Source organism: Muntiacus reevesi, chromosome 15, assembly GCF_963930625.1.
Source record: "Muntiacus reevesi chromosome 15, mMunRee1.1, whole genome shotgun sequence".
Classification (NCBI taxonomy): domain Eukaryota; kingdom Metazoa; phylum Chordata; class Mammalia; order Artiodactyla; family Cervidae; genus Muntiacus; species Muntiacus reevesi.
In genome coordinates this window covers 19823802-19840901 of record NC_089263.1, presented here as the reverse complement: position 1 = coordinate 19840901, position 17100 = coordinate 19823802, and the positions used below count along the sequence as shown (strand labels likewise).

Below are 17100 nucleotides of genomic sequence, written 5' to 3'. Positions count from 1 at the left end.
TTTTTTTATTTTTCAGTGGGTTTTGTCATACATTGATATGAATCAGCCGTAGAGTTACATGCATTCCCCATCCCGATCCCCCCTCCCCCCTCCCTCTCCACCCGAGTGGAAAAATTTTACTTGGGATTATTTCCTGATCAGTTTTAAGAAACACAGTCAAGCATAGAAAATATAGTTTTATAAATGACCTGTAAACGGCTGATACAAAGCAGAAATTTTAGGTGAAACGAGAAGGAATTCAAGCAAAAATACTGTATTTATTCCTCTGAAGAGTTTTTCAACCCACAGATCAACTTTTCCAAGGGGATTTCCCCACATGGAATCACAGTGTAAACCCCAAGTCCCCTGGATTATACCAGAGTGATCTGTCAATAGCTTCTTTGCTCAGAACCCACTGGTGGTTCCCCCAGGTCTTCGAGTGAAGTTCAAGTCTTTGGACACATTCCCAATTGGCCTCTCCAGCTCCATCTTCTGCCATCCCACCTCAACATCCTACCCCCCATCCACACCAAACCACCACTGACTTTTTGAACGCCCCTGTTCTTTCTGACTTGGTATATTCTAGTCCCCCAGGGGAATGCTTCTGCTTCCCTCACCTGCTAAGACTCAGCTAAACAGCACCTCCACCAAGAAGTCTTCCCTGCACTGCTCCCCACCTTCACCATGTCTGCAGAGCGAACTTCTCATGCTCTTGTCTGCATATCCCATATCCCTTCAGGCTGAGGGCCTGCTGGGGTCAAAGACCATGCCGTTCCCCTTTATATCAGTTTACCAGGTGCTTGGTGTTTACTGACTGAATGAAGGAATAAAGAAAATGATGGAAAAAAAAAAAAAGAAAATGATGGAGGTTTGTAAGAGAAAAGAGGACTCATGATGGAGCAGGGCTCCCCCTGACTTCACATGCCTACAGTCCACAGGTAACAATCATTACCAGGTATCACACAGCACAGACAAGGTCTGTATAGTCAAAGCTATGGTTTTTCCAGTAGTCATGTACATATGTGAGACCATAAAGATGGCTGAGCACTGAAAAGAATTGATGCTTTCAAACTGTGGTGCTGGAGAATACTCTTGAGAATCCCTTGGACTACAAGATCAAACCAGTCAATCCTAAAGGAAACCAACCCTGAATATTCACTGGAAGGACTGATGTTAAAGTTGAAGCTCCAATACTTTGGTCACATGATGCAAAGATCTGATTCATTGGAAAAGACACTGATGCCAGGAAATATTGAAGTTAGGAGGAGGCGGCAACAGAGGATGAGATGGTTGGATGTCATCACCGACTCTACAGACATGAGTTTGAGCAAACTCTGGTAGATAGTGTGGGACAGGGGAGCCTGGCATGCTGTAGTCCATGGGGTCACACGGGACACAACTTAGCGACTGAACAACAATACAGCACAGAGCACACCGATAAAAAGTAAGCACATGAGCCCACTTCGCAGGCCATGAAATCAAGGCTTGCTGGGGGAGGCTGTGGCTTGTCAGGGCTGGAAGATGGCAAGCCAGGACAGAAGGCCGTGGCTCCTTGGATCCTGAGTCCCATGGCTTGAAGTAGATCCTCCACTTGCCTGTGATTCTACTTCTGTGGCAGGCAACCCTTTAGATTGATCCCTGCCTCTGGGGAGAAGAACAATTCTATGTTTCAGTGATTAAGCCCCTGCAGGGCTTCCCAAGGCCAAGAAGGGGCCAGGCCAGAAGTTGTAACACAGGGACTTCCCTGGTGGCCCAGGGGTTAAGACTCTACTCTTCCAGTGCAAGGGACATGGGTTCGATTCCTGGTTGGGGACTGGTCAGGAAACTAAGATCTCACATGCCCGGGGTGACCAAGCTCATGTGCTGCAACTACTGTACCCAAGTGCTGTGGAGTGCATGCGCTGCAATGAAAGATCCCACGTGCTCCAACTAAGACCTGACGCAGCCAAATAAATATTTTTTTTAATTAAGTAATAATTAATTTTTTTATTAAAAAAAAAGAAGCAGCACACTTGGGAGCAAACCATCAACTGTGTCTTGGGTGACCCAGGGCCAAGACCCTCACCCTTGGACCCAACTCTCCCATCCTGCTAAGGGTGGGTGCCACACGCCATCTCTCACTGGACACCAAAGCTGCCCACTTCTCATGCCCCTGGTGGGTCCACCATCACCAAAAGTGGACCCTGGTTTTCTCCAAATCAATGAGCTAAGAAGCAAGGTGAGGCGTTTCACTGGAATCTAAGGTTGCAGAACGAGGCCTGCAACACTGTGTCTCAAATGGCAGAAGGCGGGTAGAGACTGTGAGAAGGATGGGCCCTGGAGGGGTGAGAGGCAGGGCCGGGCAGATAAGAGATTGCATCCCCCAGACAGATAACGGGGCTACAATGACAAAGGAGCTGGAAGCCGTGCTGGCGTTGAGAGAAAGAAAGAGCATATTAAATTTTAAACAAAGCCCACCCCGGGGGAACCTCCAGCCTTGTCTCCCAACCCCTGCTTCCCATCTCCAGCTCACAAGTCACTAAGTTCACAGAAACTGAATGTCCCTCACCTCTAGGGGCTGCGTTTTGTTCTGTCGCTGTGTCTCTGGGGGGTGGGGGGACTTGGGCCTCCCTGAGCCCCCAGGGTCTTCCCACCAGGCCTGAGAAAGGAGAGCAGGCTAGAAGCAGCTTCAGCTGGGACAGCCCTGCTTGGAACGGGGAGCAAGGAGGGGGGCTGGGAACCAGAGCAGAGCGGGTGCAAGAAAAGAGCCGGCAGTGCCAGGTCCAGATGGTGGGCAGCAGCAGAGATGTCATCAGGAGCCAAGAGAAGAGAAGGAACCAAGAAGTAGGGAAGGTCCTGAGAGGCCTCGCCAATGGCCGTAAAGACTGTACTGGCGTGGAGGAGGAAGAGAACAGAAAAGGAGGAAGAGCAAGCCCCGAGCTGGAGCAGGAAGGCCCGATTTAGCCTAAGCACGTGTTACTTCCTCTGTAATTCCATCAAACCTCCCCCACCCCACCCCAAGGTGATGACTGGGGAATCAGGCTGCAAGGGCTGAAAGTCTGGAGAGAGGTACTCCCCTGGTGCAGAATCCTGAAGCCTGCACACCATGGCATCCTCCATGCCAGCCCCACAAACACCAACCCAGCCAGGCATGACTGGCTTCGGGTCTCCGGAGTCAGGACAGGATGTTTGTTTCACAAGCATCTTCTCTGAAGAAAGGCCAGCCTAAGCCTGGAATCCTCAAGGCCAGCGCTGCCCCGGGCACCCTAAGGATGGGCTCCTTGAGGATTCCCTGGGGAGCCACAGGCCTGCAGTCAGAGGAGACAAGAAAGGCTCTAGTCTTGATGCTCAAGGCCCACTGTGAACAAAGGGGCAAGGATCTGCGGGTTCTCTTCCAAGGGTCAATCAGGCCTTTCCCAGGTCAGTGCCTCTTAATCAATGTGCGTTAAACAGTTGAAAAGCAGTATCTTAAAAACGCACAACTAAATTTTATTAATAAAAGAATAAGACTTAGTATTCACTTAAAAGGAATCAAAAATACTACATGACATTTCTGGAGGCCAATTTAACCATCTAAATTCAGGGCCATTAGAATGTGTCCTGGGCCCAGTAATTCCCTGCTAGAAATGTATGCCTAAGATTTAATCAAAAGATACCCAAGGATGTTCACCACAGCATTCTTTACAAGAGAAAAAGAGGAAAAAAATTTAAATTTAGGAGACTGCTTAAATATATGGAAGGGTATATCATACACTGAATTATTAATAATTACAGGCATTTTAATTTTCTTCTTTTTGCTTGTTTCTATTTCCTAAATTTTTTGCAACAACCGTAAATCCCTTTGTAACAAGAAAAAAAATCAATAAAAGCTATTTTCTAAAAAACAAAAGGCAGAGATCCAAGAGACTCTGCATTCCTTGGACATTCGAACCTGAACTGGATTGGAACAAAACAAAACTGGACAGAGACACTTTAAACCACCTAAGAATATTTTTAAGGACTAAGAGGTGTATTCCACTGAAGAGGAATTAAAATCCTCCAGAAGGGCTTCCCCGGTGGCTCAGTGGATAAGGATCCACCTGCAAATGTAGGGGACAGGGGTTCGTTCCCTGGTCCAGGAAGACCCCACATGCCGCAGAGCAACTGAGCCCATGTGCCATAACTATTGAGCCCAAGCTCCAAAACTGCTGAAGTCTGTGCTCCACAACAAGGAAAACCCCTACAGTGAGAAGCCCACGTACTGCAACTAGAGTAGCCCCCAATCTCTGCAACTAGAGAAAACCCGGGCAGCAATGAACAGCCAGGGCAGCCACAAATAAATCTTTACAAAAATAAAATAAAATCCTCCAAAAAGCCCAAGTGGGAGCAGGGAGGGTGAGTCAAGAGCAGGGAGCTAAGTCAGGACCCAACTTTTCTGTCCTTAGAGTGACCACCATGGGGAGAACAGGGGGTGGGGATGAGAGCAGGCAGAGCTGCTGATGTATGAAAAGACAAAACAAGCGTTCCTTTCGTCCTTGATCAAGGAAAGGACAATGACCATCTCCGCTGACAGTGAATTCAAAGTGGGGAATTACAGAATGGCCAGTCTGAGACTTCCCTGGTGGTTCAGTGGTTAAGAAACTGCCTTGCAATGCAGGGGACGTGGGTTTGATCCCCGGTCAGGGAACTAAGATCTCGCATGCCTGGAGTAACTAAGCCTGTGCCACACTACTCAGCATGCGCTACAACGAAAGATGCCACGGGCCGCAGCTAAGATCCAACACAGTCAAATAAATAAATAAAGTTAAAAAGCAAACAAACGAAAACAAACAGCCAGTTATTGAGCTGAGTGACATTTGTTCACCTACTTGGCCATAGCAAACAAACTTTTTCAACCAAGATACAGAAGACCCCAAAGAGGCACTTGGAAGAGAAATTCTGACAAGCTCTGCAGCTGAAGCAAAAGAACTTAGCTGGGAACTAAGATCTCACATGCCACAGAGTGAGGCCAAATAAATAAATAGATAATAAAAATACTTAAAAAAAGAAAAAGAACTTAGCTGATGTTACACAGAAATTTTCCAGATAGTGAGCTAGGACACAAGAGGACAACAGAATTGGGAACTGTTGGGAAGGCATGGGCGTACACGTGCACCGTTTACAGAAGCTGGCCTTTGTGTAAGATGAGCCAGAGACCAAGAAAGGAAAAAGCTCACCAGCCATGGACTTAATTATTCAAGCATCAGGAAAACTTGAGGAGCAATGGGAGCTGTCTGAATTTCTCCATTCCTCTTTCTGACTGAAAGCTTTAAAATCTATCTCAAAGATCAAAATCTGTCCATTGGGGAAACATTTATGGGGTGCCTCCTATCCATGCATGCAATCAGCAACAGCCCAGTGCGAACTTAATGTGGGTACCACTCTGTAATGCGCAAGGTGCTTCCACTTCCACTGGCCTAACAAACAAAAACGGGCAGCATGAACCACTAGGACGCATCCTTTGTAAAGATGCCGAGTAGCACAGTGACCGGGGGCTGGACACGCCAGCTCCAGCCCACGGATTCCAAAGACCGCTACGAACATTCCTCAGCCCCAGTGGACCCTGCCTCTTCCTTCAGAAATGATGATTCCAACTTGGATAATCAATACGGTGCTGCCCATGAGGACAGCTGGTGCTGGATGATTCTGTGTCTCTTAAAGACATCAAATTCTCCCCCCCAGGTGAAGCTGTAGCCTACAGATGACAGCCTCGTATTATATACGGCCAACACCTTTAGCTTTGCTCTCTGTAGAGAATTTCTCTTCAGCGAAGAGGAAGCAGTCAATACCATACTTTGAAAACAGCACAGGTGTTTTCTGCCAGACAAAAACCAAAACCCCAAATCAAAAAACCACCTTTTAATTAAAGAGATGCCATCCAATTGCACCTGTGTAAAGAAAAATAGGAAAAGTTTTTCTTCCAGAATGTTCCACGTTCTGGGTACCATCAGCCCTGAAAACTTCCCCGCTGTAAAACAAACTGAAGGCACCAGGAAGCGCTCCCTTGGCACCTGGCACCTGGGACCTACCCGAGGCCAGTTCACACAGACAGTAATAAAAGCGCCCTTGAAATAACGTAAAGCTTCAGACATTCTGATAAAAGCCGGGAACTTCAAAGGTAGGACCGCAGAGCCCATCCCTCATCCTCCTCATTGTGTCTGATGTGAAGGGCTGGGTTCTGGGCTGACTTCACCACCTACTGCCCCAGCTTTGCCCAGTAGGACTTGTGAGCCAGCCAGCCAGCCAGCTATAGAGGTAGGGTGGAACCTCATTTAAAAAAAACTTTTATGGCTGTTCTTTTAATTATTTTTTAAATTTATTTTTTAATTGGAGGATAACTGCATTACAGTGTTGTGTTGGTAAAACAGACAGCTAGTAGGAAGCTGATACATAACACAAGACACCCAGCTTGGTGCTGTAACAACCTAGAGAGGTGAGATGGGGTGTGGGAGGGAGGCCCAAGAAGGAGGAAAAAGTGAAAGTGGTAGTGGCTCGGTCTTGTCCGATGTTTTGTAACCCCAGGGACTGTAGCCTACCAGGTTCCTCTGTCCATGGGATTCTCCAGGCAATACTGGAGTGGGGTGCCATTCCCTCCTCCAGGGGATCTCCCCCAACCAGGGACTGAATCCGGGTCTGTGTCTCCTGCACTGCAGGTAAGATTTTTTTTGCCATCTGAGCCACAAAGGAAACCCCGAAGAAGGATAGGATAGAAGGAAGGGATGTATACATATAATTATGACTGATTTGCACTGTTGCAGAGTAGAAATCGATAAAATTTACTTTTAAAATACTTTCTTGTCTGTGCTGCATGTGTGACCTTAGCTTCTCAACCAGGGATCAAACCCAAATCCTTGCATTGGAAGCATGGAGTCTCAACCACTGGACCACTAGGGAATTCCCGGGATGGAACTTTATACTCACTCCTCTGCCCTGGGGGGCCAGGCCCTGAAGCACAGCCTACTGGTCCTTGACCTATGAGAGGTTGGTTAAAAATAAAGAAAGGAAACAAGAAAGTACTGATCTACAGATATGAGCCCGACGATTCTGGAGTGAGAGCTGGATTCAATGCTGGGTTCCACGGCTCTCTCCGTGAACTTGGGCAAGTCAGTGCAGACTTCCAAGCTTCAGTTTCTTGGTCTATAAAATGGTAGCCTCCTTAGGGGCTGTTGAGCTGAATAACTAAAATAGCCTATGTGAAAAAGCAGAGCAAATGTGAGATCCTTCTTCTCTTCCTCCCTCCTTCCCACCCTAACCTCCTTCTTTGAAAAAAAGTTTTTTTTAAAAAATTAGGAGACATAAGGAAATCAAGCCTGAATTTTCATTGGAAGGACTGATGCTGAAGCTCCAACACTTTGCCCACATGATGCAAAGAACTGACTCATTGGAAAAGACCCTGATGCTGTGAAAGATTGAAGGCAGAAGAACGGGGTGACAGAATGAGATGGTTGGATGGCATCACCAACTCAAGGGACATGAGTTTGGGCAAACTCCGGGAGATGGTGAAGGACAGGGAAACCTGATATGCTTCAGTCCATGGGGTCAGAAAGAGTTGGATATGATTCACCAACTGAACAACCACCACCAGTGGTTAGGACTCTGCGCTTTTGCCACAGGGGGCACAGGTTTGATCTCTGGCGGGGAAGTAAGTTGCTGCAAGCCACGTGGTGTGGCCATATAAATAAATTAGGTAGTATACACACAAAGTGAAAAATTCAAAAAGAAGAAGGAACATACTGAAGAGTCCGCGTCTGCTGTGGGAAACCACTATTACCAGTCTCCTAGGTATCCTTGCAGCATGCCACACAGCCAGTCATTCTGTCTCTTATTTTCTTACTTAATAGCTTGGCAACCACATCCATATACGGGAGCTTTCACACGCTTTTTTACTGCTGCACTGAGTTTTCAGAGCATGGACATAGGATAATTTATTTAACAGTTTTCTACTGATGGACAATAAGGTTATTCCCCTTGCTTTTTTTTTGCTTTTACAAGCAATGATGCAATGAACTATCTTGATAAATGCATCATTTCACATGTATACTCATACCTGTGAGAGGAATCCCCAGAAGTGGAGTTGCTTGTGCAATTTTAATAAATATTGTCAAAACACTCTCTATACAGGTTGTACCAACTTATACTCTTAATAATTCAGAGAGTAACTGTTCCCACTGTCACTTCTTCATAGCAGAGTTAACACTTCTCTTAATACTGGTGGGTTGAAAGAACACTTCATATGGTTAAGAACCATTTGTATTTCCTTTTCTGTGACTGGTCCATTAGCCCATTTAAAAAATTGGGTTAATGGGACTTTTCTGGTGATCTAGTGGCTAAGACCCCATACTCCCAATGCAGGGGCCCAGGCTCCATTTCTGGTCAGGGAACTGGATCCCATACGCCACAACTAAGAGACGGCACAAAGAAATAAATATTTTTTAAAACAAATTTGGTGATGGTCTTTTTCTTATTGATTTCCTCTTTAGATATTAAGAAAATTAGCTCTCTGAGAAGTTTTGAGAAGTAGGAGACTCTTTTGACTATTTATGATGATTTTGCCTCATAGAAATTTACTTGTGTAGGGTCAAGTTTGGCTCCTGGGTTTTAAGTTGTACTTAGAAACTATTTTCCCTGAGTTTGTTTTTAACATCTAACATCTCTAATCCATCTGAATTTATTTTGTTATAGCGTGTTCTTCCTTTTTTAATGTAGCCATTAGGTTGTCTCAAGTCACAAATTTTAAAATGTCACCTTTCATATTAATTTACTTTTGAGTCCCTTCTCTTCCATATCATCTCCATTTTCTCAGAATCATACTCTTTCTCTCCAAGGCCCTCCCATCCCTTCATTCCATTTGTGAGCCAAGAGGTGATTCATGTATCACGCTTGACAGTCATACAAGTTATGCTGAATGCCAGTATCTTAGAGTAGGTAGAGATTTCAGAAGCATCCTTTCATTTTAAAGCTCAGTCACTCAGATCCAAAGAGGTAAGCTGGGCTTCCCTGGTGGCTCAATGGTAAAGAATCTGCCTCCTAATTCAGGAGAAACAGGTTCAACCCCAGATCTGGGAAGATCCCACATGCCACAGAGCAATTAAGCCCACGTGCCACAATTACTGAGCCTGCGCTCTAGAGCCTGGGAGCTGCGATTGCTGAAGCCCATGTGCTCTAAAGCTTGTGCTCCACAGCAAGAGAAGCCGCTTCAATGACAAGCTCGAGTACCACAACTAAAGTGTAGCTCCTGCTCTCCACAAGTAGAGAAAGACCATGCACAGCAACAAAGACCCTGCACAGCCAAAAAATAAATAAACGGAAACAAAAAAACAAAGAGGTAAACTGGACTTGTCCAAGATCACGGGGGAGGTTAACGCTTGTGATTTTATTACTATTCAAGAAGAACAGAAACATTGATTTTGCCATAAATTCCATTCAATCAATAGATATCTATTAAGCAACTACACTGCCCAACAGTGAGCCAGGCACTAGGTCTCCAGAAATAAATGACACAGCTCTGCGCTTTTAAGAAGTTCAGAATCCAGTGTGGGGTCTGAACACACATGCCCACAGCCTATAGGTAAGGTGACAAGGGCGAATGAATGTACAAGGACTGGTTAATTTTGCAAGGGATGGCATGAGGAAGGCTCAGAAGACATAGGGTTTTCAACTGCGCCTGACATGATTAGGCCTTTGTCCAAACACGGAGAAAAGACATCTGCCGATACAGGAACAAGAGGACAAAGTGAGGTATCTGGTGGTATACAGTCAAGTAGGAAGTCATCTGGCTTAGGGTTAGTTGTAGGCAGAATTTTCAACGAAAAGGCTCCTCTGACAATCCACGGTTATTAGCCAGCCTGCCTGTGGGTTTGGGCTCTGGTCCCCCAACTATAAGCTAAGAATTGTAAATAATGACTTATATGTAAGACCTTAAGGTGTCTGGCAGAAGGCAACACATATTTTCCCAGGAAGAATGTACTCTCATCCCACACCTTAAAGAATTCTCACAGATGGAATTCTAACAAACATAAGCTCACAGCAGAAAATCACAAAACACATAAGGAAATAAGCCTTCATGAGTGGGAGTGAGCAGAACCATCAAACAACAGAACCATACCTGCAAATACTGCAGATAGTAGAATTACCGGACACAAAAGAAGGAAAGGTATGTATAACATGATTAAGGAAATGAGGATTTAAAAACCCAGGTAAAAAGTAAGAGATTTTTAAAAGTCACATATTTGAAAAAGGATAAAACAAGAAACACGATGCTCACCCAGATTATAAACTTAAAAATGAACATCAAAGAAAATAACTGCAATGGATTAAAACACAAAAAGTATATTAAAACCTGTGAGTTAATATTGATATTAAAAATACATCAGTGGAAGCGCTGAACAGAAAATCAGAGATAACTGGAGAGAATTAGTGAACTGGAAGACAAATAAGAAATTACTCAGAAAACACTATAAAAGTGTTGAAATTAAAAAGAAGTTAAGAAATGTAAAGGACAGAACCAGATCTAGCATATATCTAATTAGAGTTCTGAAAGAGAAATCACAGGGAGAATGATAGGTAACAGTGAAAGAGATAAAGGATAAAAATTTTCTAGAACTGATAAAAGTCACTAATCTTTGGTTTCAGGAAGTCTAATGAATTCTTAGCCAAACAAAATATAATCCACTCCTAAATACATTAAGCTGAAAAAAAAAAACAAAACCCAACAACCAAAAAACCCACATACTCATGTGAACGTGTGTGAACACACACCACCACCACCACCACCATCACAATAACAAAACAACCAGAGAGAAGAAATTGCCTGAAATCAATAACTGGGCTTCTCAGTATCAATAAGGAAAGCCGAAAGACAGTAGAATACCATCTTTAAATACTAAGATAAAACAATTGTCAAGCTAAAGTTTTATACCAAGTAAAACACTCTCTATGAAATAAAATTCTAACCAAACGGAACTGGAAGTTTATGATTAAAACACCTCCACCACAGATGTTCTGATTTCAGAAAGAAAGCCTGAGATGTGGGAAGAAATATGAGTAAACAAAATGGTAACTATGTGGAACTCAAAAGTTAACCAACCGCATAGAACACTGAAAAGAAGGTCTAATTTGTGGTATTAAACAGTGAAACAAGACAGAGCTAAAACACTACAAGACAACTGAACATAAGCAGGGACAATGGTGACTTTATATAAAGCATCCTAAGATCCTTGAATCGCTTGAAAAAAAGATATAAATACCAACTAACTTTAAACCTCATACAGTCTTCATGCATCAAAAGAACAGAAATAGAGTGTATAAGTTCCAAAGCAATAAAGAGGAAAAAACAAACAAAAAACAGAGAAGAAAGAATGAGGAAAAGAAGAAACTTGATGCTTTCGAATTGTGATGCTGGAAAAGACTCTTAAGAGTCCCTTGGACGGCAAGGAGATCAAACCAGTGAATCCTGAAGGAAATCATCCTGGACATTCACTGGAAGTTCCAACCGTGATGCTGAAGTTCCAATACTTCGGACACCTGATGAAAAGAGCCAACTCATTGGAAAAGACCCTGATGCTGGGAAAGACTGAAGGCAAAAGGAGAAGGGGGCAACAGAGGATGAGATAGTTGGATGGCATCACCGACTCAATGGACATGAGTTTGAGCAAACTCTGGGAGAGAGTGAAGGAAAGGGAAGACTGGCATGCTGTAGTCCATCACAGGGTGGGGATAACCAACCAGCACTGCCAGCCTCTGAAGCCTCCCTGAGGCTTACTGAGAGGCCAGCTTGGGCGTGTCCTCATGAGGACATTCTGACATGGCACAGAAAACAACCATTTTTAAAGTTTGTATGATTTTTCTTTTTTACACCAAACACATGCAGGACAACCTTCTCCTTTCAAAACTGCATCCCACTGCAGCCCCAGGGGGAATAAGATGGGGTTGGGGATGGTGCTTGTACCACTCAAAAGACAAACCACACATAACTAAGAGTCATCACAGAAGTTATAGTCTCCCACATAAGTCTGCAGGGTGGACATTCCTGCTTTAATTTTTAGAAAATTATTTTTAAGGTGATTTTAGTACTTAAAAATATATATTGGTTTTATTACAATATTACTTCTATTTCATGTGTTGGTATTTTTGGCCGTGAGGCATGTGGGATTTAGCTCCTCCACCAAGAATCAAACACGTACCCCTGGCACTGGAAGGCGAAGTTGTAACCACTGGACCACCAGAGAAGTCCCCATTCATGTTTTCTGTAGTGATCATTTTTACCTGAGTTTGATTCCCTACTTGTTATACCCTGGGAGGCAGAGAACACAGTCGGGCCACATGTGATCTCCTACTCTCTGCTTCTGACTACACCGGAAACCCTCACATTTCCAACAGTTCTCTTGGTACTCCCAAAACATACACATGGTGCGTGCTCCGTCTCCTCAGTTGTGTCCGGCTCTTTGTGACCCTATGGACTGTAGCTTCTCTGTCCACAGGATTCTCCAGGCAAGAATACTGTGGTGGGTTGCCATTTCCTTCTCCAGGGGATCTTCCCAACCCAGGGATCAAACTCACGTCTCCTGCATTGCAGGTGGATTCTTTACCCACTGAGCTATCCAGGAACTATTAAACTAGGATTTAATAGCAGAAACTCCTTTACCATGATGGTGGAAGAAGACAGAACCAACCCCCCCTCTAGAGATCAACCTGCTTCTAACAGTCTTTTTACTCTATTTACAAATATACAGATTAGAAAGGTAATACATAGCAATAAATATTCAAATAGCACAGAAATGAGTAAGAGAGAATACAAAAGGCCTCTGTACTTGGGGGCCTAGGGATGCAGGAAGGGTCCGTTCTGGGAGCCATACACATTAATTAGTAGGTAATAAAAGCCAGTTATTTCACCTTTTGAAGCTGCTGATTCAACATACATTTAGCCCCACTTTGACCTCTAACATTCTTTGATTCCCCTTTCAGAATCTACCCCAATTTCCTGCAACCACCTCACCTCCCTTATTTGACTGTGTTCAAACACCTTCTATCCAATTCTAGAATTTTTTAAAAACACATTATTAATTGTATTTTTTTTAAGATTTCTTTTTTTGTGATAAGGACCATTTTAGTTAAAGTCTTTTTGAGTTTGTTACAATGTTGCTTCTGTTTTATGTTCTGGATTTGGGGTGTTTTTTTTTGTTTTTTTTGTTTTTGAGCCACAAGGCATGCGGGTTCTTAGTTTCCAGACCAGAGATCAAACGTGCATCCCATGCACTGGTAGGTGAAGACTTAACTACTGGACCACCAGGGAAGTTCCTGGATTCTAGAATTCTTAATTTTCTTTGAAGTACTGCAGCAGTTTTGTTTTCTAATTTTTTTTTTTTCCAAACTATCATGAGTTGAGTTCAGTAGTGACACAGGCTCTCACTGACTAGCCTGGCAACTCTGTGCTATTTGTAACACGTTTCCTTTGGAAAATCCTTGCAGTTTTATGCATGAACAATTGGGAGACACTTGTAAAGTGGAGGCCTCCGTAATCTCAATTTCTGTTCCTACTGACAACGGCAAGCCCCTGGTTGCGCCTGCCCTGTTTCTAAGGTGGGCTTTGCTCACAGGGACTCTGGGGCCTGACCGCCTGGGTGCCAATCCTGGTTCTGAAACTTACTAGGTGTGTGACCTAGTATTTAACCTAAATGGGCTAATACATATATGGAAAGTGCTAATACATATATGAGAATAGTGCCTGGGACATTGTCAATGCCCCATAATGAAAGAGATGGGAGACATTAGTCAAGAAAGCCCTTTGTCCCAAGTTCTGGGAGGCTATAGACCCCTTTGAGGCTGGTGAAAACTACAGGTCCTAGCCCTAGAATGTAACCCTCTGTACAGCTGCAGATGTAACTGAAGCCCCCCATGGCTGTGAAGGTCAAGAAGGTCTGGTTCCAGCCCTCTGGGTCTCTCTACAGTCATGTGAGGATCTCAGGGTCAAAACACCATGGCAGTTCTTGACGTTATTATGTCCACATGCACAGCAGTGAAGCAGGTCCCTCCTGCCCTCAGTTTAGGTAAGAAATGTTACACCCTTTTTTCTCAAAGTCTCTTTGACCCTGCCCATTTTTCTCTTGCTTCAGGTCAACTCATCCCTGGGTCACCTTAACACATCTCCCAAGACTTTCCTGGTGGTCCAGTGGTTAAGATTCTATGCTCCCAGTGCAGGGGGCCTGGGTTCTATCCCTGGTCAGGGGAACTGGATCGTACATGCTGCAACTAAGAGTGCATATGCCACAACTGAAGACCCCCTTGTGCTGCAACTAAGACCCAGTGCAGTCAGATAAAGATACATACATATATAAATATTAAAAATAAAAAGACAGTATCGTATGTGCTACGAAGTTCCACATGCTTTTTGTGAATTATTCTCATCTTTCCCCGAAGAATGGCCTGGCTCCTCTTCACTGCTCACTGAAGTCAGACTAGAGCAAGGACTAGTATCAACTGCTGGCCCTCTGACCAAGTGCATCGCACAGGTGGATGCTGTGTAAGCCCAGGTCCTCTCGTTCCATAAGCCTGGAGACAGCACCCACCAGCAAAAGCCAAAGATCTGAGAAGCCAGAAGGAATCTGTGTGTGTATGCGCTGTGTGTTCAGTTGTGCCCGACTCTTTGTGTAGCCCACCCGGCTCCTCTGTCCATGGGATTCTCCAGGCACGAATACTGGAGTGGGGTGCCATTTCCTCCTCCAGGGGATCTTCCCGACCCAGGGATTGAACCCGCATCTCTTGTGTCTCTTGCACTGACAGGTGGATTCTTGACCACTGAGCCACCTGCGAAAGAACTTATGGGGTGATCTAATTCCCTTGTTATTACTCCTCCAAGTCACTTCAAGGTGGGTGACTTGCCTGAGGTCACCCAACTCACTTGCAGCAAAGCTGGGAACCTCCCAGTTTAGTACTTTGATTCCATTAGCATTTCTTAGACTCTACCACACACAGGAATCTTAAAATGCAGATTCAGCAGGTCTGGGGCAGGCCCAGATTCTGCATTTCTAACAAACTCTCAGGTGATGCTGCTGCTGTTGGTGCCTGGACCACATACAGAGCAGCAAAGGGTTACATCAAGGCTAATGGACTGTCCCACCTAGTTAAAGCCTCTTTGCCCACCCTCTGTATGGTTGTTTAAACGCCTTTTCTTCAGGAAAGCCTCCCTGCGCCCGCCACCCCCAGGTCCTCCTTGATTATCAGCTCCTGTGGTCTCTGTACTTTTTCCTTTGAAGCATTTGTAACAATTGTAATTAAAGAGTATTGGTGTAATTATTAGTTTAATGTCTGTCTCCCAGGGAGACTGCAAGCTCCACGAGGACGAGACTGGCAGACCGTCAATAAAAGGGCAGCTGTTGTGGGCTTCCCTGGTGGCTCAGTGGCAAAGAATCCATCTGCTGACACAGGAAACTCGGGTTCGATCCCTGATCAGGGGAGATCCCACCAGCCTTGGAGCAACTAAGCCCGTGCGCTGTAACTACAGAGTCCGGGAGCTGCAACTGCTGAGCCCACATGCTGCAACTACTGAAGCCTGTGCGCCTCAACAATAGAAGACAACAACACAGGAAGAAGCCTGCAGACCACAACTGTAGAGCAGTCCCCGCTTGCTGCAACTAGAGAAACGCCAGAGCAGCAATGAAGACCCAGTACAACCAAAAATAAATAATTTTTTTTTTAAAGAGCAGCTGTTGTGGGCTAAGTAGCCTGGACCAGCATACTTGGAGTAGGAAGGGAAGGCTTGAGTGGGTGGGAAACACTTTCTAGAGGCCCCATGGCCAAAGGTGATACTTCTGGCTTTAAAATTCCCACCAGTTTCAAATACATGTGGACTAAAACGTAACTTGAAAAGCAACCTTAAAAAAGAAAGTCTCCTAAATCTTCATCAAGCGCAAAACAGACCCAACCTGGTACTAGCCACTGTGCCTGGGAAATAGTTAGGTCCCCAAAATAAATATTCCCTTACAGGGGAATTCCCTGGTGGTCCAAGGGCTAAGATTCAGCACCCCCAAAGCAGAGGGCCAGGGTTCGACCCCTGGTCAGGGAACTAGATCCCACAATAAAGAGTTCACATGCCACAACTGAGACCCAGAGTAGCCAAATAAATATTTAAAAAAATAAATAAATAAAACCTCTTACACTCTTCAGACACCTTGAGGGCCTTGGTAAAGGAAGCAGAGGGCCATCTCCCTGACCAGCCTCACTGCATTGCAGATCAAGAATTTCTTTTCCAATTTTTCTGTTGCTGTCCCTTCTAGCAACCCCAAAGCTCTAAATGCCCAGCTCCTTGATGTGGGCAGAAATACCTAAACTCATCATCATTCTAGGGCAGCCAAGTCTGAAGTCAGTCTGCTTGAGTTCAGAACCACCAGCTCTGTGCCCTTGAATGAGTTACTGGCTCCTCTGTGCTTCAATTCCCCAATCTGCCAAATGGGAAAAACCAGGCAGTGGTAAAGAACCCGCCTGCCAATTCAGGCAGTTCAATCCCTGGGTCGGAAGACCCCCTGGAGGAGGAAATGGTAATCCACTTCAGTATTCTTGCCTGGAGAATCCCATGGACAGAGGGGCCTGGTGGGCTATGGTCCATAGGGTCACCAAGAGTCAGACATGACTGAGCAACTCAGCATGCAGGCAGCAACTAGCACCTGTGAGGACTCTTAAGAGAGACGATACACATAGAGCACTTACACAAGCCTGGCCCAAGATCTATGGTTATTATCAGCCCCATATCCAGTCCAATTCAAGATCTATTGTTTCACAAGTCTCCACCCAGTGGCTCCACCCCTCGTGAGATTTGCTCTTCCCAGCCCCTCCTGCCTTACCTGTCTGGAGCTTGTTCTAAGCTGTGACTCACGGCAAAACTCTGCAGCTCCCACCAATTACCTCCCTGTCTCTGCCTCCATCTGTCATTTGTGGGTCCCTTCTGGGAGGGAACTCTTTTTCCTAACACCCAGTGCATTTATTCAACAAGAATTTATGGAGGGTCCACTATGTGCCGGGCCCTGTTCTAGGCACAGGTGATCATTAGCAATGAATCACAAACACCTCATGAACTGAAGGTAGTAAGAGATGTAACCCAGGAAGAGATACCAGTTTGGGTCTCTGGGCTTT

The 17100-nt window shown here is 44.9% G+C and overlaps 1 protein-coding gene across 5 annotated transcripts in view; it reads right to left on the bottom strand.

The window, feature by feature from the left end:
- The window catches only part of ZNF710 (zinc finger protein 710), a 68214-nt gene that overhangs the window by 48654 nt on the left and 2460 nt on the right, over positions 1–17100 (bottom strand). The window lies entirely within an intron of this gene.